Source organism: Lissotriton vulgaris, chromosome 5, assembly GCF_964263255.1.
Source record: "Lissotriton vulgaris chromosome 5, aLisVul1.2, whole genome shotgun sequence".
Lineage (NCBI taxonomy): Eukaryota > Metazoa > Chordata > Amphibia > Caudata > Salamandridae > Lissotriton > Lissotriton vulgaris.
In genome coordinates, this window is record NC_141693.1 from 852,270,924 (window position 1) to 852,297,156 (window position 26,233).

Sequence of the window (26,233 nt, forward strand, 5' to 3'; positions counted from 1 at the left end):
AAGTTTCATGTAAATCTATTCAGACGTTCGAGCTAAAAGTGAGTCCAACCGCCCTATGGAAAAATGAATGGGAAAAACGTGTTTTGGGACCCCCCTTGTTTCTCGGCCCCCCCCTTGACGAAACCCCCCCAAATTTTCAGGGGCTGCTCAGAAACGAAATGTGCCATTTTCCTGAAAATTTCAGCCAATTCCGTCCACAAACGCCAAAGTTATTAGACATAGAATTTTCAGAAATCCCATAGAGAAAAAATCCTAACTATATATACCCACTGGCTATCGCCAGTAGGTAATATACATATATAAACATATATAATCTGCATATCTATATAAATATAAATGCATGCATACATATACATATATGCATACATATGCATGTTATTTACATGAAAGTTTTAAAAACACTAATAAAAGCAAAGCTAAAAAGCCACCTCATTACAAACAGAATGGCTTTAACTTAAACGAGGGCGAGATCTATTGCATTTTCAATGCTTGTTTACTTTGGTTCTATCAAGAAGGCATTCAGATGTTTCACACATTTGCCATAAATTCTGAATGTTAGCACTCTAGTTGCTCATTAGATTACTGTAGTAAAGCTAGTGCTCACCAGGGAAGTCTGCTGCTAATCATGGTTTGCAGCCATTTTCCCGCATTTTTTATCCAGCAGACTTTCAGTCCGCATACCATTATCCCGCAAGGTCATTGACCTCGCATACCATTATCCCGCATTTTTTCAAAACGCATGTGCATTTATCGCGCATGCCTTTACAAAGAATTACGTTTTAAAGGCATGTATGGTAAATGCATTTGCGTTGTGAAAACCACGATGACGAGAGAGGTAAGTGGGTTTGTGTTAATTTTTTCGTGGGTTAGTGATTGTGTAGTGTAGTGTAGTGTTGTGTAGTGTAGTGTTGTGTTAGTGTAGTGTAGAGTTGTGGTGGTTGTTTAGTGTAGGGTCATGCTGGGGGTAGTGTTTTAGGGTTTAGGGTTGTGTTGTGGTGTTTGCGTAGTGTAGGGTCATGCTGAGGGTAGTGTTTTAGGGTTTAGGGTAGTGTTGTAGTGTTTGTGTAGTGTAGGGTCATGCTGGGGGTAGTGTTTTAGGGTTTTGGGTAGTGTTGTAGTGTTTGCGTAGTGTAGGGTCATGCTGGGGTGTAGTATTTTAGGGTTTAGGGTAGTGTTGTAGTGTTTGCGTAGTGTAGGGTCATGCTGGGGTGTAGTGTTTTAGGGTTTTGGGTAGTGTTGTAGTGTTTGCGTAGTGAAGGGTCATGCTGGGGGTAGTGTTTTAGGGTTTTGGGTAGTGTTGTAGTGTTTGCGTAGTGTAGGGTCATGCTGGGGGTAGTGTTTTAGGGTTTTGGATAGTGTTGTAGTGTTTGCGTAGTGTAGGGTCATGCTGGGGGTAGTCTTTTAGGGTTTTGGGTAGTGTTGTAGTGTTTGCGTAGTGTAGGGTCATGCTGGGGGTAGTGTTTTAGGGTTTTGGGTAGTGTTGTAGTGTTTGCGTAGTGTGGGGTCATGCTGGGGGGTAGTGTTTAGGGTTTTGGGTAGTGTTGTAGTGTTTGCGTAGTGTAGGGTCATGCTGGGGTAGTGTTTTAGGGTTTTGGGTAGTGTTGTAGTGTTTGCGTAGTGTAGGGTCATGCTGGGGGTAGTGTTTTAGGGTTTAGGGTAGTGTTGTAGTGTTTGCGTAGTGTAGGGTCATGCTGGGGGTAGTGTTTTAGGGTTTAGGGTAGTGTTGTAGTGTTTGCGTAGTGTAGGGTCATGCTGGGGGTAGTGTTTTAGGGTTTAGGGTAGTGTTGCAGTGTTTGCGTAGTGTAGGGTCATGCTGGGGTGTAGTGTTTTAGGGTTTAGGGTAGTGTTGCAGTGTTTGCGTAGTGTAGGGTCATGCTGGGGTGTAGTGTTTTAGGGTTTTGGGTAGTGTTGCAGTGTTTGCGTAGTGTAGGGTCATGCTGAGGGGTAGTGTTTTAGGGTTTTGGGTAGTGTTGCAGTGTTTGCGTAGTGTAGGGTCATGCTGGGGGGTAGTGTTTTAGGGTTTTGGGTAGTGTTGTAGTGTTTGCGTAGTGTAGGGTCATGCTGGGGGGTAGTGTTTTAGGGTTTAGGGTAGTGTTGTAGTGTTTGCGTAGTGTAGGGTCATGCTGGGGGTAGTGTTTTAGGGTTTTGGGTAGTGTTGTAGTGTTTGCGTAGTGTAGGGTCATGCTGGGGTGTAGTGTTTTAGGGTTTTGGGTAGTGTTGTAGTGTTTGCGTAGTGTAGGGTCATGCTGGGGTGTAGTGTTTTAGGGTTTTGGGTAGTGTTGTAGTGTTTGCGTAGTGTAGGGTCATGCTGGGGTGTAGTGTTTTAGGGTTTTGGGTAGTGTTGTAGTGTTTGCGTAGTGTAGGGTCATGCTGGGGTGTAGTGTTTTAGGGTTTTGGGTAGTGTTGTAGTGTTTGCGTAGTGTAGGGTCATGCTGGGGGTAGTGTTTTAGGGTTTTGGGTAGTGTTGTAGTGTTTGCGTAGTGTGGGGTCATGCTGGGGGTAGTGTTTTAGGGTTTTGGGTAGTGTTGTAGTGTTTGCGTAGTGAGGGGTCATGCTGGGGGTAGTGTTTTAGGGTTTTGGGTAGTGTTGTAGTGTTTGCGTAGTGTGGGGTCATGCTGGGGGTAGTGTTTTAGGGTTTTGGGTAGTGTTGTAGTGTTTGCGTAGTGTGGGGTCATGCTGGGGGGTAGTGTTTTAGGGTTTTGGGTAGTGTTGTAGTGTTTGCGTAGTGTAGGGTCATGCTGGGGGTAGTGTTTTAGGGTTTTGGGTAGTGTTGTAGTGTTTGCGTAGTGTAGGGTCATGCTGGGGGTAGTGTTTTAGGGTTTAGGGTAGTGTTGTAGTGTTTGCGTAGTGTAGGGTCATGCTGGGGGTAGTGTTTTAGGGTTTAGGGTAGTGTTGTAGTGTTCGCGTAGTGTAGGGTCATGCTGGGGGTAGTGTTTTAGGGTTTAGGGTAGTGTTGTAGTGTTCGCGTAGTGTAGGGTCATGCTGGGGGTAGTGTTTTAGGGTTTAGGGTAGTGTTGTAGTGTTTGCGTAGTGTAGGGTCATGCTGGGGGTAGTGTTTTAGGGTTTAGGGTAGTGTTGCAGTGTTTGCGTAGTGTAGGGTCATGCTGGGGTGTAGTGTTTTAGGGTTTTGGGTAGTGTTGTAGTGTTTGCGTAGTGTAGGGTCATGCTGGGGGTAGTGTTTTAGGGTTTAGGGTAGTGTTGTAGTGTTTGCGTAGTGTAGGGTCATGCTGGGGGTAGTGTTTTAGGGTTTAGGGTTGTGTTGTAGTGTTTGTGTAGTGTAGGGTCATGCTGGGGGTAGTGTTTTAGGGTTTAGGGTAGTGTTGTAGTGTTTGCGTAGTGTAGGGTCATGCTGGGGTGTAGTGTTTTAGGGTTTTCGGTAGTGTTGTAGTGTTTGCGTAGTGTAGGGTCATGCTGGGGGTAGTGTTTTAGGGTTTAGGGTAGTGTTGTACTGTTTGTGTAGTGTAGGGTCATGCTGGGGTAGTGTTTTAGGGTTTAGGGTAGTTTAGTTGTTTAGTGTATGCTAAAGGCATATTCGTTCTAAAAGTTTTCGTTATTTTAATTTGCGGCCTAATAGTACATGCAGGATTTTTTTTGCGGACTGTTGGTATGCGGGATTTCGTCATATATTCGCTAATCATACTTTCTATGGCAAAATGAACCCCCTCATTTTGTTCCTTTTTAAATTAAATGTTTTAAGAGTTACCACTTTATTCCAATCAAGATGGCTTCAGGTGTGCCATACCTTTGTAATAAGTAGGACTGTTAGCACTCTAGTAGTTCTTTAGAACACTCTGGGACATTCTGTCATTGGGCTATAGTTGGGCTACATCTGGCTGATATTTGGGCTACATTTGTTTTTTTTGTCTCTGGTGGCCATCTTTGGGCTACATTGGGCTACATTGGGCTACATTGGGCTACATTTGGGCTCCAACATATATATAGCCCAATGTAGCCCAATATATATTTTTCAAAGTTAATTTTCGTAAAAACCACTGGAGCCTATATCTTGAGACATAGCAAAGGCACATCGGGCTACCAGTCCCTACAATTTTGCCAAGTTTGGTGTAAATCCATTCAGCCGTTCAGGCTAAAAGTGAGGCCAACCGCCCTATGGAAAATTGCATGGGAAAAACATGTTTTGGGACCCCCCTTTTTTCTCGGCCCCCCCTTGACGAAACCCCCCCAAATTTTCAGGGGCTGCTCAGAAACAAAATGTTCCATTTTCCTGAAAATTTCAGCCAATTCTGTCCTTAAACGCCAAAGTTATTCGACATAGAATTTTCAAAAATCCCATAGGAAAAAAATCCTAACTATATATACCTACTGGCTATCGCCAGTAGGTAATATATATATATTACCTACTGGCGATAGCCAGTAGGTATATATAGTTAGGATTTTTTTCCTATGGGATTTTTGAAAATTCTATGTCGAATAACTTTGGCGTTTGACGACAGAATTGGCTGAAATTTTCAGGAAAATGGAACATTTTGTTTCTGAGCAGCCCCTGAAAATTTGGAGGGGTTTCGTCAAGGGGGGGCTGAGAAAAAAGGGGGGTCCCAAAACGTGTTTTTCCCATGCAATTTTCCATAGGGCGGTTGGCCTCACTTTTAGCCTGAACGGCTGAATGGATTTACACCAAACTTGGCAAAATTGTAGGGACTGGTAGCCCGATGTGCCTTTGCTATGTCTCAAGATATAGGCTCCAGTGGTTTTTACGAAAATTAACTTTGAAAAATATATATTGGGCTACTTTGGGCTATATATATGTTGGAGCCCAAATGTAGCCCAATGTAGCCCAATGTAGCCCAATGTAGCCCAAAGATGGCCACCAGAGACAAAAAAAACAAATGTAGCCCAAATATCAGCCAGATGTAGCCCAACTATAGCCCAATGACAGAATGTCCCAGAGTGTTCTAAAGAACAACTAGAGTGCTAACAGTCCTACTTATTACAAAGGTATGGCACACCTGAAGCCATCTTGATTGGAATAAAGTGGTAACTCTTAAAACATTTAATTTAAAAAGGAACAAAATGAGGGGGTTCATTTTGCCATAGAAAGTATGATTAGCGAATATATGACGAAATCCCGCATACCATCAGTCCGCAAAAAAAATCCCGCATGTACTATTAGGCCGCAAATTAAAATAACGAAAACTTTTAGAACGAATATGCCTTTAGCATACACTAAACAACTAAACTACCCTAAACCCTAAAACACTACCCCCAGCATGACCCTACACTACACAAACAGTACAACACTACCCTAAACCCTAAAACACTACCCCCAGCATGACCCTACACTACGCAAACACTACAACACTACCCAAAACCCTAAAACACTACACCCCAGCATGACCCTGCACTACGCAAACACTACAACACTACCCTAAACCCTAAAACACTACCCCCAGCATGACCCTACACTACACAAACACTACAACACAACCCTAAACCCTAAAACACTACCCCCAGCATGACCCTACACTACGCAAACACTACAACACAACCCTAAACCCTAAAACACTACCCCCAGCATGACCCTACACTACGCAAACACTACAACACTACCCTAAACCCTAAAACACTACCCCCAGCATGACCCTACACTACGCAAACACTACAACACTACCCAAAACCCTAAAACACTACCCCCAGCATGACCCTACACTACGCAAACACTACAACACTACCCAAAACCCTAAAACACTACCCCCAGCATGACCCTACACTACGCAAACACTGCAACACTACCCTAAACCCTAAAACACTACCCCCCGCATGACCCTACACTACGCAAACACTACAACACTACCCTAAACCCTAAAACACTACCCCCAGCATGACCCTACACTACGCAAACACTACAACACTACCCAAAACCCTAAAACACTACCCCCCAGCATGAACCTACACTACGCAAACACTACAACACTACCCAAAACCCTAAAACACTACACCCCAGCATGACCCTACACTACGCAAACACTACAACACTACCCAAAACCCTAAAACACTACACCCCAGCATGACCCTACACTACGCAAACACTACAACACTACCCAAAACCCTAAAACACTACCCCCAGCATGACCCTTCACTACGCAAACACTACAACACTACCCAAAACCCTAAAACACTACACCCCAGCATGACCCTACACTACGCAAACACTACAACACTACCCAAAACCCTAAAACACTACACCCCAGCATGACCCTACACTACGCAAACACTACAACACTACCCAAAACCCTAAAACACTACCCCCAGCATGACCCTACACTACGCAAACACTACAACACTACCCAAAACCCTAAAACACTACCCCCAGCATGACCCTACACAACACAAACACTACAACACTACCCTAAACCCTAAAATACTACACCCCAGCATGACCCTACACTACGCAAACACTACAACACTACCCAAAACCCTAAAACACTACCCCCAGCATGACCCTACACTACGCAAACACTACAACACTATCCTAAACCCTAAAACACTACGCCCAGCATGACCCTACACTACGCAAACACTACAACACTACCCTAAACCCTAAAACACTAGCCCCAGCATGACCCTACACTACGCAAACACTACAACACAACCCTAAACCCTAAAACACTACCCCCAGCATGACCCTACACTACGCAAACACTACAACACTACCCTAAACCCTAAAACACTACCCCCAGCATGACCCTACACTACGCAAACACTACAACACAACCCTAAACCCTAAAACACTACCCCCAGCATGACCCTACACTAAACAACCACCACAACTCTACACTACACTAACACAACACTACACTACACAACACTACACTACACTACACAATCACTAACCCACGAAAAAATTAACACAAACCCACTTACCTCTCTCGTCATCGTGGTTTTCACAACGCAAATGCATTTACCATACATGCCTTTAAAACGTAATTCTTTGTAAAGGCATGCGCGATAAATGCACATGCGTTTTGAAAAAATGCGGGATAATGGTATGCGAGGTCAATGACCTTGCGGGATAATGGTATGCAGACTGAAAGTCTGCGGGATAAAAAATGCGGGAAAATGGCTGCAAACCATGATTAGCAGCAGACTTCCCTGGTGAGCACTAGCTTTACTACAGTGATCTAATGAACAACTAGAGTGCTAACATTCAGAATTTATGGCAAATGTGTGAAACATCTGAATGCCTTCTTGATAGCACCAAAGTAAACAAGCATTGAAAATGCAATAGATCTCGCCCTCGTTTAAGTTAAAGCCATTCTGTTTGTAATGAGGTGGCTTTTTAGCTTTGCTTTTATTAGTGTTTTTAAAACTTTCATGTAAATAACATGAATATGTATGCATATATGTATATGTATGCATGCATTTATATTTATATAGATATGCAGATTATATATGTTTATATATGTATATTACCTACTGGCGATAGCCAGTGGGTATATATAGTTAGGATTTTTTCTCTATGGGATTTCTGAAAATTCTATGTCTAATAACTTTGGCGTTTGTGGACGGAATTGGCTGAAATTTTCAGGAAAATGGCACATTTCGTTTTTGAGCAGCCCCCGAAAATTTGGGGGGGTTTCGTCAAGGGGGGGCCGAGAAACAAGGGGGGTCCCAAAACACGTTTTTCCCATTCTTTTTTCCATAGGGCGGTTGGACTCACTTTTAGCTCGAACGGCTGAATAGATTTACATGAAATTGGCAAAATTGTAGATATGGTTTGCCCGACGTGCCTTTGCTATGTCTCAATATATGTGCTCCAGTGGATTTTGAGAAATTAACGTTTAAAAAAATATATATATCTGTGACAGCACTCCGGTTAGCGCCCCGGTTTGCGTACCTGACGCGTAACGGAACTTCGCGAAGCGAAGCTGATTGGCTCTCCGGTGTCTGTCAACATTCTAAACAGTCCGAAGCGGCCGCCATCTTGTCTCTCGGTACGATCGAGAGACAAGATATGGTGAAAATCGAAGGGGGAAATGAAGGAAAGGGGGCAAGGTAGACCACTCCTGACCCCCTAGGATTGATGAGGGGGATATTAAAGTGCCCCGCGGGGCAAAAAAAAAATAAATAATTTTTTTGCGATTTTACGCCGTAGAGGCGCGTCCCGGTACGCGAACCGGGCAGCTCACCGGGCAGCTAACCGGGCAGCTAACCGGCAGCGTAGCTGTCAACATTGTAAACAGTCCGGAGCGGCCGCCATCTTGTCTCTCGGTAGGTTCGAGAGACAAGATGTGGTGAAAAAAGAAGGGGGAAATGAAGGAAAGGGGGCAAGGTAAACCCCTCCTGACCCCCTAGGATTGATGAGGGGGATATTAAAGTCCCCCGCGATTTTTCGCGGTAGAGGCGCTTCCCGGTACGCGAACCGGGCAGCTAACCGGCAGCGTAACGGGAGTCCGCCATCTTGTGTTTTTGGAGCGTCCGGTTCGCGTACCGGGTAGCGTCCCGGTAAGCGTAACAAGGGGAAAACCAAGAGAAACAGTAAAAAAAAAATTAAGGGAATAGATTTCCAGCAAACTTGACAAAATTGTAGGGACTGTTTGTTTGATGTGCCTTTGCAAGGCCTCAAGATATGTGCACGTGTGGATTTTGTCTAATTAAGGTTAAAAAAAATATATATATCTGTGAGCGTGCTCCGGCACGCTTACGTTACGGGTTTTGTTTGCGCTGCAGAGCCGATACGTCACGGTTATGCGACGCGTCATGAGGCGTCTCACGTGGCTACGTGATACGTCACGTAATAAAGAATATATTTTACAGCTATAGATATTAGCTTTTAAAAAACCAATGAAATTCACTGAAAAAACCATAGGTTATAGACCATATATAGTTAGGAATTTGCATTTACAAAACCTTGAAAATTCACTGAAAAAACCATAGGTTAGAGACCATATATAGTTAGCTGGACATTTTATTGACATAAAACCAATGAAATTCCATATATAGTTAGTTGCACTAACTATATATCGCGCACCCGCAATCCACTGCTGATGATGTCACATATTACATCATTCATGACATGGTCAGTGACATCACTGATGACATCACTGATGACATCTCAAATGACATCACTGATGACATCACTGATGACATCTCAAATGACATCACTGATGACATCATGACACACCAATACCAGTTACTACATACGCACTCACTGATTCCTACGTCTACACACACATTCACTCATTCACCCATACAATCACTCATACATACAGTCACTCATTATTACAACACTATCATATGCACTCATACACCTATGCAGACACTCACACACTGCCACTCATCCATGGAGTTACTCACACATCTAGTCAGTCCTGTAAAGAATCAATCACACTTCCATTTCCTCATCTATACAGTTAAACACAGAACACCATACTTCAGTGACATCACTGATGACATCACTGATGACATCTCAAATGACATCACTGATGACATCTCAAATGACATCACTGATGACATCTCAAATGACATCACTGATGACATCATGACACACCAATACCAGTTACTACATACGCACTCACTGATTCCTACGTCTACACACACATTCACTCATTCACCCATACAATCACTCATACATACAGTCACTCATTATTACAAGACTATCATATGCACTCATACACCTAGTCAGTCCTGTGAAGAATCAATCACACTTCGATTTCCTCATCTATACAGTTAAACACAGAACACCATACTTTTCACACATATACTAACACATACTTACTCTCTTATACAATCACTGATACAAGTACACATTGATATGCAAAGAGTCACACACCTCCCAGCCAGCCACACACACACTCAGTCTTCCATACATCCACTCATTCTTCAATATGTAAAACATATTTAAACTTTACAAAAACACACAGACACTAGATGATGTCATCAGTGATGTCATTTGAGATGTCATCAGTGATGTCATCAGTGATGTCATTTGAGATGTCATCAGTGATGTCATCAGTGATGTCACTGACCATGTCATGAATGATGTAATATGTGACATCATCAGCAGTGGATTGCGGGTGCGCGATATATAGTTAGTGCAACTAACTATATATGGAATTTCATTGGTTTTATGTCAATAAAATGTCCAGCTAACTATATATGGTCTCTAACCTATGGTTTTTTCAGTGAATTTTCAAGGTTTTGTAAATGCAAATTCCTAACTATATATGGTCTATAACCTATGGTTTTTTCAGTGAATATATATATATATATATATATATATATATATATACCTACTGGCGGTCGCCAGTAGGTATATATAGTTAGGACTTTTTTCCTATGGGATTTCTGAAAATTCTATGTCGAATAACTTTGGCGTTTGTGGACGGAACTGACCATGTCATGAATGATGTAATATGTGACATCATCAGCAGTGGATTGCGGGCGCGCGATATATAGTTAGCGCAACTAACTATATATGAAATTTCAATGGTTTTATGCGAGTAAAATAAGGTTTTGTAAATGCTAATCCCTAACTATATATGGTCTATAACCTATGGTTTTTTCAGTGAATTTTCAAGGTTTTGTAAATGCAAATTCCTAACTATATATGTTCTATAACCTATGGTTTTTTCTGTGAATTTCATTGGTTTTTTAAAAGCTAACATCTGTAGCTGTAAAATGTATTCTTCTTTAAATCCCAAAATATATTTTAGATGTTTATTGATAATTTTTTTTTTTATATATTTTTTCTTCGCTTCCGGTAAGCGAACCGGGAAGCTTTCCGTTAGCTCATCTTGATGCCGCGACCTAGTCCGCGAACCGGTAAACGTTTCGTTAGCGCAACTGTGACGCGTCGCGGAAGCGCGACGTATCACGTTGTCGCGTAATGCATCTTATGACGCGCCGCGTTAGCGCTCCCGGAAGTGCTCCGGACCGTGAACCGGAAACGATCCGGGACGCGGCCCGCACCGCGTAACGTAAGCGAAACAGGTCATGTGACTTGTTTATCAAACTTTTCATTGGTTCATTTCACTTTTGGTTTCCAAATGATGTATGACTAGGTCATGTGACCTAAAAATAACACTTTTCATTGGTTCAGAACTTTTGCTTTTCCCAAATCATGAAAACCCCTCCTTCTTTCCTCACTCTGACTTTCATCTTGGTGAGAGAAAGACCATTTTCCAGTAATTCAGCAATGGCTTCTATCCTTGCTTCAGCTGGTGGACCCCCACCACCACCTCAACCTCCTCATGAGAAGAGAGGACCACCAAGTCAATTCATCTCCAACAGAGAGGAGGAAGAGGAGGACCTAGAAGAAGAGGACACAGATGAACCTGAATTTATACAGGAGTTGCCCCGTGTTTCCCGAAGGAAAACAAGTTTTATATGGCAGTTTTTTTCCATCCCTCAAGGGGAGAAGAAGATCAATGCGAAGTATGCCACCTGCCTCATCTGCAAATACCGATTATCTAGAGGCACTGATAAAAAGTATAGTATGGGCAACTATACTATGCATCGCCATATGGCCAGGTGGCATCCTTTAAACTACAGCCGGGCAGAGTTAAGGGACCTGCAAGATAATCCCCCGACAACTCCTGTGGCCCGATCAACGTCAACTATCTCTTTGACAGGAAGAGAGGCACAGGAAACTGTGCCAAACATACAGCAAAACTTCAAACACATGAAGTTTACCTGCATATATTGTGGTGCTATGCTCTCATGTGGAAACATGAGCGTGAAATTAATCAACATTGCGTACGAAAACCACAAGTGCCCTAACCCACCCAAACAGTAATTTTTTTTTTGCTCCTGTTGAGCCCTTTTCAATGCCTGTTTTTTGTTGTTTCCCCTCCATGAAAAACACAAAAAAAACATAAAACTGTTCTAAAAATACAAAAAAAACAAAAAATGTTCAGAAAAAATAAATAAAACAACAAAAACATTAAAAAAAAGTTCTTTTCAGAACTACCTCCCCTTTCAAATAAAATTGCTATAATGTTTAGCACTCTGGCAAGCTCTATTTCTTTTGGTTCGCTTTCCGGTTCGCTGCCCGGTTTGCGAACTTGAAGCGAACCAAAAAAATATTTTTTAAAAAAAAGAAGAGTTAGTATAAGGGAAGTAAACAGAGAGTAATGTTAAAAGAAAGACAGCTATAGGGAGTAAACCAGAGATACTGTTTAATAGATCTATTTATTAATTCAGGATGACGATAAGGTGTGATCTCTCCTGAGGTTTGTTTAAGGTGAGACCTACTCAGGGTTACAGATCAATTTTACACTTGTTGGAGAATACAGAGCAGATAATGCATGTGAAGGCCTACCAATGAAGTAAGTCATGTCCTCTTATTACATCATTCATGACATGGTCAGTGACATCATCAGCAGTGCATTGCGGGTAAAAAGAGTTGAAAACATTTACCTTATAATTCTTGTTACCTTTTTAAAATATTTTTTCATACTTTCAATCTGTAAAAGAGAGAACAAACATTTCCAAAAATATTAAAACATGTATTTAAAAATTAGAAAAGAAAAGGGAAAAGGTTCAAGAAGAAACAGTTTTTCAACAACTTTGACATTTACAGAAGCCTCTGCTTCTCTACGTCCCCTACACAATCCTAAAGATATATATTTTAAACAAACAGTATCTTCATGCTGATGAACTGAGGCCTATTTTGGAACATGGTGCTTCTTTTGCACTGCTGATGTCTCACAATAGTGATGCAATAGCAGTGCAAAAAAGATGTAAAGCCATCATAAAATTGTGTCTAACATTTTAAATGATTGTTTCAGGATGCAAATAAGATGTGTGCTTTCAAGAGCTTTCTTTGATGTGAGGCCTATTCCTTTTTTAAAAAAAAAAACAGTACCCTGAAGTACAGCACTGTAAGCATTATAATTGACACTTACAGAAGACTCAGTTTCTCCATATCTACCTCACATTTCTAAATGTATATCATAAGTACAAAAAGCAGAACATTAATTATACATGTTAAATGGTTTATTTTTGCTGTTCTCAGAATGTATCAAATTTCACTTAAATCAGTGACTTGAAGGTATTCATCATGTAACAGCGGGGAAAAAAAAACACAATCAAAATGATTGTGTTTAAAAAACCCATACAACCTAAGAAATCTGAATTCAAAAGTCCTTAAAATTAACTTACTTTCAATGACGTCGAAGGATGTCCTATGAACAGCGTCCACTCTGTTGTGCTATAAATATTTTCAGCCCGCCACTTTCTGAAAGAAAACCTCCATCGTTTTGAAAAATATGTTACATACAAGAAAAGACTTCTCACATTCTACCACATGTTTCCACTAGGCCAAATCATGTTGCAGCAATTCACAAGTCTTGTAATTCTTCCAATCAAATCCCGTCATTTTCTATTTTCGCAACTTTCAAAAAGAAAACATTTAAGATTATTTTCACAATCCTGGACTACTAATATCTTACCCTTCTTTGTCACTCATGTTCTCCTTTTCCTATGACACTGATACTGCTTACTATGAAGCAGACTTACTTGCATCAGGTTTATATAGTTGGATTTTTTAATTGACATTATAATTAAAAGTTTTGGACCAATAATCTAAACAGCATTGCAGACTTACATTCCCTCTACTTGATGAACCTTTTGCAATTCTTCACAGGAAATCCCGAGATTCTTTCTTTAAAATTTTGGTTTTAAAAACACCAGGTAAGAATTTTTAAGGTCAAACAGCAATTTTTTTTTGAAAGTTACAACGGAATCATTGCAGAATGACCAGCCGTTTCGAGACTTTAAATAAGCTGTATAATGTCCTGATGTTGTTGAAGGACCATCGTGATAGATAATTGCTACAGTTACAAAAGTCCTTCCTGATATTGACAGCTGAGAAGCCACAATTTTTTTTATTAAAGTTGACAATTTTGATCCATCAGGCCTACATCGTTGGATCATTAAAATGACATACTGGCCATATCTAAGTATAAATAATGTTGACATCATTTCAGATTTACATTGGCTACACTCCATGTTGTGATCCGCTGCATTTACTAGCTTATTAAAGGAGACTGATTTACTGTCTGGCAAAGTTAAATATATAAATCTTTCTGAGTCTACACTAGTAGTACTTGATACCATACAGTTCTCGCAGTCATGCTGCCATTGATAAGAAAGCCCAAACAGGTGATCTACATCTACACCCTCATCTTGCAATACATCAAGCATATACATTAAAAACTCCTGACAATCTTGCTGATTATTTTCAGAGAAGTCTGTTTGACCTGAACATTCATCTAACAGATAACGAACTTCAGACACACTTTCTACTTTTGTTCGATCAGTGCTACATTTCTCGAAAACAGAATTCAACAAACAGCATAAAATTTGTTCTGAATTCAACAGAATCTGTTCTTTTAAACTCTCTAGTGAAAAGAGAACATTAACCACTACATTTGCATAGCAGTTGACACCAGAACTGTTTTTAAATTGAAAACCGACAACATCTTCAACAGAATCCACTTTCTTTCTGCTAACAATTTTCGGTTCATTGACTTTTGGTCTTTTTGCTACAACCTCCCTACTATTACTGATATTTCTACGTTTCCGGCCTACCACACGTTTCTCAAACAAAGGATATTGAGGCAAATGTGGCGCATACTCTCTTCTTAACCTATTGTATTCCTTAACACAATCTAGATCCGCACAAATGTCTGTGACATCACAGTCAATCAAGTACAATCCCGATAAAGTTCTAACTCGTGACAATGCCACATATGCCATACCCTCCTTGAACACAGAACTGCCAATATTCACCAATGCACTGTCTACACTTAAACCTTGCGATTTATGGATTGTCACCGCATATGCCAAGCAAACAGGAAACTGTTTACGGCGAACATATAAGTCTTTAACAAGCAAAAACCTAGCAGAACAACGACCAATTAGCTGTACTTCCTCAATGCCATCAAATTTAATTTTTAAAAATTCTATTCCATCTCTATTTCTGTATTTCTCAAAATCAACAACATTACCCATTGATCCATTTACCAGACCTCTTTCAACATGTAAATTCCTTCTCAAAATGATTCGGCAATTTAAACACACATTCAAAGTCTTTTCAAAACCCGCTGTTTTAGATATAGTCTTCTCTAATGAATCCAATTTTGATTTCAAATTCTCTGACAAAATAATTGTTGATCCCATATGCTCTATTTTGTCAATAGCTTCAAGTTTCACAATCTCTTGCTTTTCTAAATTCAACATTTTGTTGTTGAAGATGGCACATTCTGCAAGAGTTGGCATCAAACATATTCCGGATTTCTTCTCAGTAATTTTCTGAAAAATATTCTCAGGCACAATCTCTTGTTCGGGATATAAATTTGAAAGTAATCGTGCATTTAAAGCTTCTTTTCCATGCTCGGTCACTTTTCCAATTCTAATATCTTGTAGAATATTCTTGTAATCTTCATCCTTCGCCTGACGCATATTTTCATGCAGTTCAGCATAATTGAAGTTTAACCATATATTGACGTTGCCTATGCTCCCTAGGCACTTCCTGGTATCTTCATGCGTGAGTATTTTGAACACAGGTTGACCTTTTACTGGTGTCAGCTGCAGAAGATCTCCGAAAACAATGATGTGTTTGCCACCAAATAACACATCATATTCAGTTTTAAATACTTCTTGCATTCTCAAATGCACAAAGGCAAGCATGACATTGGAAACCATGCTTACTTCGTCAATGATAAGTAGTTTCATTTTCCTCAAGACTCTTGAAACTTCACAGCAAGCATCCCCAGATAACTTGTGGTATTGTAATTTGTTGTCATGCTCCACTGGCAGCATCAGTAGACGATGCAAAGTAATACCTTTAATGTTATGTGCTGCCAGTCCAGTAGGAGCGGTGACAACACAAGACAGCGATGACTCAGTCCTTTCCTGCAAATAACAAGAAATTGCTTTAATGAGGAAACTTTTTCCAGTTCCCGCTTCTCCACTCACGTACAGTCGGACAGGCTTCAACGATGTACATGAGCACTCTTTCTTCTCATGACTTAATCCGTGCTCAATTTGCTTGGTAACTTCATCATATATTTTCCTCTGCTCAACGTTGAGTTGTTTTTCCAAGTCTTCTAAGTTAACTGAATCCTCCTGAGCATGTGCCATGGCTCTTTCCACTTCATTCATAGCAGTGGCAGCTTCATTTTCGATAATAGGTCCTCCAAGTGGATCTTGACTCAATGAAACAGAACTCTGACTGTCCTGAGAACTGTCTCTGGCAATCTCGGCTGCAAGCGTTGCTTCCTGCTCAATTTCCAAAGTTAGCATTTCTTGATATTTGGGAAAAGCAGGACATTCTATGGTCTCCTTAGCAGCAGTGAAAGAGTCTTCGTAACAGAGGAAATCTCCAAGCAGTTCCTCTTCTGCATGCCAAGGCTTGAAAAGTTGCAAAAGTGCTAAATAGAAAAACTCCTTTTTTTCTGGAGATTCGCCACTCAATTTTCGATGGTTTACTAATTGGCATTTTCTTTGCTTGACCAGGCATCCCTCACTTCCAATTACAGCATACACTCCTTTCTCAATATCTTCTTTGATGTTCCTCTTGAATATATAATTTTGTAGAACCTCATATAGACAAACATTCTCAAGGTGACTGCTTCGATTTGGATAATATGTATCCAACATGTTGGTCTTCAAAATGTCGGTACTGTTTGGTTCCTTTTCTGCCAAATACTCAATTTCCCGGACAGGTTTTAGAACTCGATTTCGTGTTGCAGCAAGACCAAGACTCGCCCAAACGATACTCCTGGATTTGGCATAGAGACTTGCTGAAGACAATCGATCAGAACATTCGTAAGCTCCGATTTCTCGATGCGACAACATCTTCAGACTGAAACTGTACAACTTCTTGCTGAGGCTCTTTTCATGGGAAATGTCCTCCCACATATCCTTCAGTTCTGTCTTTTCTTTTTTGGTGATGTAAGATGTCACATACCGAGCCACAGCCATACAGTTGTCAGCCACAAACTGTATATCCATGTTAGCATTCCACATGGACAAAATCACTGGATTGTAGTCGTTGATGTACTTGGACTCTTCGTTCCTTTTCAAATTGTATGTATTTTTGGGTGATTTCCTCGTTACATTATGTCGCAATGAAGACATCAAACTGTTCACTCTTCCTTTAGAAATCACCGGTCGTGGAAAGTTGAAACGACATTTGGTGTAGAACTTGTCCTTGTTTCTGAATTTACGACGACAGTACTTTCCACAACGATGGCTTTGGAAACGTAGAACTTGTTCTCTTAGGCTTTTCTTCTCCGTTGCGTTTGGAACAGCACACGTAGAATACTGTTCTATGAAATTCATCACTAATTCATCCGGATCTGTTCCAAATTTAGGTGCATCCTTGATCCACAACAACATATGTATATGAGGCGCACCTCTTGCTTGGTACTCCTTTCTCCAGAAGAAATCCAACACCTCTCCAAGAGGTGGATTCTTCTTATTTGTGATGAAAGACATCATAGCTTCAAATCTATGATTGAAGTACCTGCATACATTCACTGGATCCAAAGAACACAGTTCTCCAGGTGTCTTGAATTCAATGTTTTCAATATTTCCATTTGCCTCTCGTAGAAATTCAAGTAAGTCTTCCCAGCCATACTCGGCACAGATCAGAGTGAGGAACCATGTCGGAGTTCCTAAGTTCCTCAGCATACATTTTAAATCACCATGACGACGGTACCAGTACTCATTAGTACCACGCTGACACGCCATGAGATTAATTAAGTGAGAATCCAAAATACTGTCTTGGACATTGACTTTATGCATAAAATCACTTGCCGAGATGTTTCGCATCTGTATACCACTTTTTAAGATGTGGTTCACTGCATATGACAGTCCAGACAGATCGCTTTCAAACAGGAGATGAAACAAATAGGGAATGCATTGACGAAACCTAGGATCTTCTGCATACAATCGTAAAGTCCGATATTCAGATGCAGAAATTTGATGAGGTCGCTCATCATATCTTCCTCCTCGACCTGTGGGAAATAGCTGTGGGAAACACCGAGCTTCCAAACTTTCCTCCCAAACACTAATGGGACTCCCTTTGGCTTGTTTCATTTGAAACAACTCAATAGCATTCCCCATGACTTCCTTGGAATGCAAAGGATGAACACTATAATGTTCATATATTTCTTCACTTTTAGAGGCCTCTACTTTCTCAATTTGGCCAGCACACAAATCGCTATCCTCTTCATCACTTACTTCCTCTTCTGCAACATATACATTCTTATAGTACTTATTATTTTTCTTCAAATACAATGTTGCCTTTTTGACTTTCCTAACATCCACTAAATCTTGCCATATTTTCTTATTCTTTGTCGGAACCCCATTAACCAAGATAACCAGAGGTTCCTCTTCCACTTTTTCTACTCCAATTGTGTTAATGTTTTTGTTCAAATCTAGAGGCAAATAAACAACTCTTCCCTTTAATCCTCTCTGTAAATCTGCTGGAGGCAACTTCCCTGTCTTTGGCTCCATTCTTACAATAGCCTGAAAGGGATGGATACTTTGAATCAAAATAGATTCATAAGTATTTAAATCCTTCAATTCAGAAGGAATCTCAACCAATTCCAGATTATTATGAACTGCCCTAGCAGGCATCTGGTTTTGGTTTAATTTATTACAACAATAAGTACACACACGTTGATCCGATCCCAAATCAAAATAATTTTCTACCATCAAGTATGTGGCAAAATCCTTCCATTCACTATTATTTTCCCTTTCACTTTTTGCATATAAATCCACTAACTTAGTCTGATTCTTATAATAAGTGCGTCGACAACATACACAAGTGAAATTAGGCCTCTCACTTGATTTCATCTGAAACGTGGCAATTTCCTTCTGAAAATTATCTGTACTGGAAACCTGTACATTATCTTCAACATTACCCTCTACTTCTGGGTCAATTTGAACATTCTCATCTTTACTACCAAAGTAACAAAACTCAATTTCTTCACAAATATTCTTCACATCTATTATAGAACCATGCAAAAGAGCAGCACATAATTGTTTAAGCATAATTGCTGGACTCTTAGCATAATACAACATTCTCACTGATTTTCTCACTTTATTATGATGCACTGCTAGCATCCTGAAATGATGAAAAACACTCTGGCATACTCTCCTGGAAAGACAAGCCAGTGAATGACCACGCAAACCTGTCATTCGTCTCACTTTGCAAGGATCTAAATCTTGCAACAACTTCATTTTCTGCTTCAAACTTTTCTTATTAAATGTCCGTATAAAATCACAAAGCAAATTGATGGAAACCTGTCACACACTGCAAATAGAACTACACTTCCAAATGTACACAGGACCCTTAGGACGTCTTCCTAAAACCTCATCACTTAGCGCCTCTTCTGTCTCTGTTGTCACAAGTTTTTCTTTTTCAACTGGACAACCATCCTTCACTTCATAAGCTCGACCACTGGTGTCAACTGCAAACACCAAATCATTATCCTGAAAATAACTCTCCTCATTAAAAAATGCCTCACAACTTGCACTATGCATCCATTCTCCGGAAAACACTTCACAAAAGTTACTACGATTTACTACTCTCTTCCATCTACTTTTTGTTTTGAAATCAGAAATTACCTTGCTTAGTTTCCTAATTCTATTAATTACCAAAATAAACAACTTTCGCTTAATTTCAAAAGCATGATCAATAATTTTCTCTACATTTTTCTTCTTCTTATAAAATGCCACTTTCTGTTGGCCTTTCTTAATATTTTTTAATAAATTAACTATTATCCTGTTACGGAACATTCGTTTTCGACTGTCCCTAAACTGTTGTTTCCTTCTACTATCATGCACAGAGTTATCTCTTCCTCTACCAGTAACATTTTTGATGGGTCTTTCCTTTCCATTTAAATTGCTTTTCTTTTTCTGAACTGAAACATTTTTGGGATAAATTCTTTTTTTACTAAAAATATTTCTTAAGAATGATTTTGTGCTCTTACCCGGAGCTTTCTTGGTGTTTTGAAAAGTATTTGGGGAAGAGGACTGCTGCAATAAAAGATCATCCTGCTGTCTTTGACGTTTTCTAGCCTTTCTAATTTGATTTTTCGTTGGCATTTTTCAAATTAAGAAAAGATCTGCAGTTGAATCTGTGGAAAAATATAATAAAAAATGTTATAAACCACTATTACCAAACAGTAAATGAATAACAGTCATCAAAAACTTAATGCCCTACTTATTATTTAACATAGCAAATCTTTTGCACCAGCACTGCATCACAAAAATGACACACAGTGGTACAAAACAGGCATACAACAATCATAAATCTCTCCCTAATATTTTAAATGATTAATTCAGGATGACGATAAGGTGTGGCCTATCTAAAGGTTTGTTTAGGCCCAGATCTTTGGACTGGGGTGAATGTGTTTCATTGATCCACATTCGGTCCATCACCTGTTTTGTTTGTTTGAGGTGAGGCCAACACATGGTTCCAGATAAGATTTTCACTGAAGAAAACAAAGGAGATAATACATGTGAAGGCCTACCAATGAAGTAAGTCATTATTTGAAATCAATTACATTTCTGGATATGTCCTGCTAGAGCTTCATAGGTTGTTTTGGGTCATATTTATAAGGCATTTGAGTGTCTATGATGTTATTTTACCCTTTTTAAATGGAAAGCGTACCTCATGGGGCAAGTTTCTTGTAAATACGCTCCCACTTGCGCTTGGCAAATTTAGATTTTGATTATGGGAGTTACATAGCCATGTTAATAATGTCCAAACAATGGTGCTAGGGCATTCCAAAAAACGCTTTCATGTGTCTCAAGGACATTTTCAGTCATTTCCTCTTGAATGCAGGTATACAATTGATTTATATGCTGTGTTTAAAAACGATTTTTTTTAAATCAATTACATTTCTGGATATGTACTGCTAGAGCTTCATAGGTTGTTTTGGGTCATATTTATAAGGCATATGAATGTCTATGATGTTATTTTTCCTTTTTAAATGGAAAGCTTTCCTCATGGGGCAAGTGTCTTGTAAATACGCTCCCACCTGTGCTTGGCAAATTTAGATTTTGATTATGGGAGTTACATAGCCATGTTAATAATGTCCAAAAAATGGTGCTAGGGCATTCCAGAAAACGCTTTCATGTGTCTCAAGGACATTTTCAGTCATTTCCTCTTGAATGCAGGTATACAATTGATTTATATGCTGTGTTTAAAAACGATTTTTTGAAATCAGTTACATTTCTGGATATGTCCTGCTAGAGCTTCATAGGTTGTTTTGGGTCATATTTATAAGGCATTTGAGTGTCTATGATGTTATTTTTCCCATTTAAATGGAAAGCGTACCTCATGGGGAAAGTTTCTTGTAAATACGCTCCCACCTGCGGTTGGCAAATTTAGATTTTGATTATGCCCTTACACCATTTTTGGGACATTATTAACATGCCTATGTAACTCCCATAATCAAAATCTAAATTTGCCAACCGCAAGTGGGAGCGTATTTACAAGAAACTTGCCCCATGAGGTACGCTTTCCATTTGAAAAGGGTAAAATAATATAATAGACACTCAAATGCCTTATAAATATGACCCAAAACAACCTATGAAGCTCTAGCAGGACATATCCAGAAATGTAATTGATTTCAAAAAATCGTTTTTAAACACAGCATATAAATCAATTGTATACCTGCATTCAAGAGGAAATGACTGAAAATGTCCTTGAGAGACATGAAAGCGTTACTTTTTGGAATGCCCTAACACCATTTTTTGACATTATTAACATGGCTATGTAACTCCCATAATCAAAATCTAAATTTGCCAACCGCAAGTGGGAGCGTATTTACAAGAAACTTACCCCATGGAGAAAGCTCTTCAATTTAAATGGGAAAAATAACATCATAGACACTCAAATGCCTTATAAATATGACCCAAAACAACCTATTAAGCTCTAGCAGTACATATCCTCAAATGTAATTGATTTCAAAAAATCGTTTTTAAACACAGCATATAAATCAATTGTATACCTGCATTCAAGAGGAAATGACTGAAAATGTCCTTGAGACACATGAAAGCGTTTTCTGGAATGCCCTTGCACCATTTTTTGGACATTATTAACATGGCTATGTAACTCCCATAATCAAAATCTAAATTTGCCAAGCACAGGTGGGAGCGTATTTACAAGACACTTGCCCCATGGAGAAAGCTCTTCAATTTAAATGGGAAAAATAACATCATAGACACTCATATGCCTTATAAATATGACCCAAAACAACCTATGAAGCTCTAGCAGTACATATCCAGAAATGTAATTGATTTCAAAAAATCGTTTTTAAACACAGCATATAAATCAATTGTACACCTGCATTCAAGAGGAAATGACTGAAAATGTCCTTGAGACACATGAAAGCGTTTTCTGGAATGCCCCAGCACCATTTTTTGGACATTATTAACATGGCTATGTAACTCCCATAATCAAAATCTAAATTTGCCAAGCACAGGTGGGAGCGTATTTACAAGACACTTGCCCCATGAGGAATGCTTTCCATTTAAAAAGGAAAAAATAACATCAAAGACACTCAAATGCCTTATAAATATGACCCAAAACAACCTATGAAGCTCTAGCAGTACATATCCAGAAATGTAATTGATTTCAAAAATCGTTTTTAAAAACAACATATCTGTTTCAGCTTACATAAGAGACCATGGAATGGACTCCATGTACAACAATAACTTGTGTTACTGCATGCCAGAATGCTACACCGAATATGCAATTACAATTTCTCAAAGAAACAAAATCTATTTGTATATCACTAGAGACAAAGCCACATTTTAAAAACACAGCTTTCTTCATCATTTTCTCCTTAAATCATACTATTCTCTATCTAAATTAAATAAATCTTTTCTCACCTTAGCAAATACTTTTTGAGTTTTGAAAACAGTCTCAGAAATACACCAAATTGTCTTCAGCAGAAGAAAAAGGATGCACTCCAGAGGCTGCAGCTATTGAAAGCACAGAAATACAGATATTCATTTCACATATCTCTCATATTAGCCAATCATAACTCTTCCCTCACTTTTTTCAAATCAAAACCCTTCCCCCTCTGCCCTCTTTGCCTTTTTTCCATAGCAACCACCTCCTGGAAGAACTCTCATGTTTGCAAATTCACACAACAATGTTTCAATTGAACTCTGAACTCTCAGTGCACCTGCGTATCCAGTGCAATCTTTCATTAAATGTTTCTTCCTTGACCATTCAAATTACATCTTTCAAAGAACACATCCATGCACCCTAACTTTCTGTTTTCAGAAATGGAAATGCACCAATCACTGCTAATGAATCATTAGCATTGGAAATCCACAGTTTTTTTTCTTTACAAACTCCTACTGTTTCAACTGCCCTTTCATTACCACACTTCATCTGACTGCAGCACAACCTTCTCCCACCATGTTTAATGTCTGGATTGTTGGACATAGTTACATCCACTGGGCTCAAAGGTATGCTGAGAACAGAAATTTACCTAACCTCAATTTACAAGATGTGGAAATTAAGTGGTTGGGCCAAAGAGGATTAAAATGTCACCAATTGATACCATTGGTGAAAACCTTTATGCATTTGCCAAAACCTGACCTGTTAATTGTGCACTGTGGAGGTAATGATTTGGGCACTTTGACTGGGGTAGGTCTGGAAATGCTTTTAAAGGACACCTTTGAGCAATTAATGGCACTTTTTCCTCAAACTGCCTTGGTATATTCCAATATATGCCAAAGACAGAAATGGAGGTGGTCCAACCAATTTTGTCCACAAATTGAGAAAGCGAGGAAGCATGTAAACAAATCTGTTTCAGCTTTCATGAGAGACCATGGAATGGGCTCCTTGTACAACAATAACTTGCGTTACTACATGCAAGATATCTACAGAGGAGATGGAGTTCACTTCTCAGATGAGGGCAACAGAATTTTCATTCTGAATTTAAGACTGTGCATTGGTACCTACTTATAAGTACCTAAATGTACCATAAACCCAAAAGCTCTTCTCAGAGCTACCCTTCATCTGATCACTCACAATTATTATTTTTTTCTAACTTTTTTCACTAATTTTCCACAAAATACGCTCCCCGGGCCGCTACCCGGTTCGCTAACCGAAAGCTAACCTCGCGGAATTTTTTAAAAAAATGTTTTTTTTCCGCACATATAAGCCTCCTCAGCCACCCTCAGAAAACCTAGGGGGTCAAGATAAGTCTACCATGACCCCTTCTACCCATTCTAAACATTATTTGCCCTCCATCTTGTATCTTAATGCGACCGAAACACAAAATGGTGGACTCCCGTGACGCTTAAGGTTCGCGGACCGGACCGTTTCCCGGGAAGCGGTCCCAAAAAAAGGTGGGAAAGTAATTTACCGAAAAACGACTAGAGACACTCTCACCAAATATAGATTAGCTCATACTACATAACAATCCCTTTCATTTTCACAAATTTGATTGAAATTTCATTTAGCCTTTTAGCCTGTAGACCTCTCTAAGTACCGTGAGGTAAATTACTTCACAAAACACATCTGAAGTGTTGGAATTGACAACCAATGAAAATGTTACTTTCATTTTCAACTTTTATTACCTGACATTTGATTGGTTATATACCTGAATATATATAAAGGAAGAGAAGGAAACACAGCCATTTTGACTGCTACTTCGTGAAGTGCACAACAAAAAATCAACTGATAACTTCAACTTATATTTAAAAGGTAAGATATTATTTATAAAACTTAAGTATGTTCTGTACTGAAACCTAATTAGAAAAACATTTTCTGAGAATTATATTCTATCACTCTGTAATACTTATAGAAAAAAATAGACTTCTCTGTTTTAGTTATGGCAGGGCCATTCCAAGGATTTGCAAGACCATAGGCTAAAAAGGAACGTGCGCGAAGCCCCCTCCAATTTACATAAGTGGCCCCTTGCAAGGAGAACATTCACAGGCACTTCATAGGTGTGAGAATTGATTGTGGTCTAAAAGTTAAAACTGTGGGGGCGCAAAAATGCTGGACAATGGGCCCCCTCAGTGCCTGTGAATGGTCTCCTTGAAATTGAGGGAGCGTCTCCTTCTCCCTCCCCTATACCTCCTGACACCATCCATGGGAGGCCCAAGGAGGGGGCCCCCTGCAATAGACCTTAATTGCAGGCGACACCTTTCTTTGTGAAAAAAACACTATATAAATAACCAAACTGCTAATCTGTACTGAAACCCAACAATGCCCTTTCTGTACTGATATATTTTTTAAAAATTCATTTTTCAGAATTGAAAATGGAAGCACAACAAAAGAACATGAAAACTGAAACAGAAGAAAAAATTGAGACACAAGATGACATGGATTTCTACGACGACACAATAAATAATGAACTTGTGCAATGCGTAGATGCAGTAAATTTTCTACTAAAAAATGAAGAAAAAAATGATCACGATTTTTTAGATTTTCTTTTAAATTTTGAAAAACAAAATGAAAAAAATGTTTTTATTTCTTAATTCAATAAATAAAAAAAAAATACTTTTAAAATAAAGAAAACAAAAAAAAACAACAACAAACAATTAACATACAGTATTAGAAAAGTCTATCATTCTTTTATCCTTATAGTACGCTGCCCAGAACGCTTTCTGGTTCGCGAACCTGGCGCTCACCACGCAAAAAAAAAAAAAGTTTATTTTTTTTGACCCTCCTGGGCCCTTTTAAAACCTCCACATAAAACCTAGGGGGTCAACGAGGATCTACTATGCCCCCTTATGGTAATTTCCCCCTTTGTTTTGGCCTCCTCTTGTCTCTCGATCCTACCGAGAGACAAGATGGCGGCCGCTCCGGACTGTTTAGAATGTTGACAGACACCGGAGAGCCAATCAGCTTCGCTTCGCAAAGTTCCGATACGCGAAAAGTTCGCGAACCGGAGCGCTGCCCGGAGCGCTGTTACAGATATATATCTTGTTTTAAACGTTAATTTCTCAAAATCCACTGAAGCACATATATTGAGACCTAGCAAAGGCACATCGGGCTAACAGTCCCTACAATTTTCCCAAGTTTCGTGGAAATCTATTCAGCCGTTCGGGCTAAAAGTGAGGCCAACCGCCCTATGGAAATTAACATGGGAAAAACGCGTTTTGGGACCCCCCTTTTATCTCAGCCCCCCCTTGCCGAAACCCCCCCAAATTTCCAGGAGCTGCTCAGAAACAAAATATGCCATTTTCCAGAAAATTTCAGCCAATTCCGTCCACA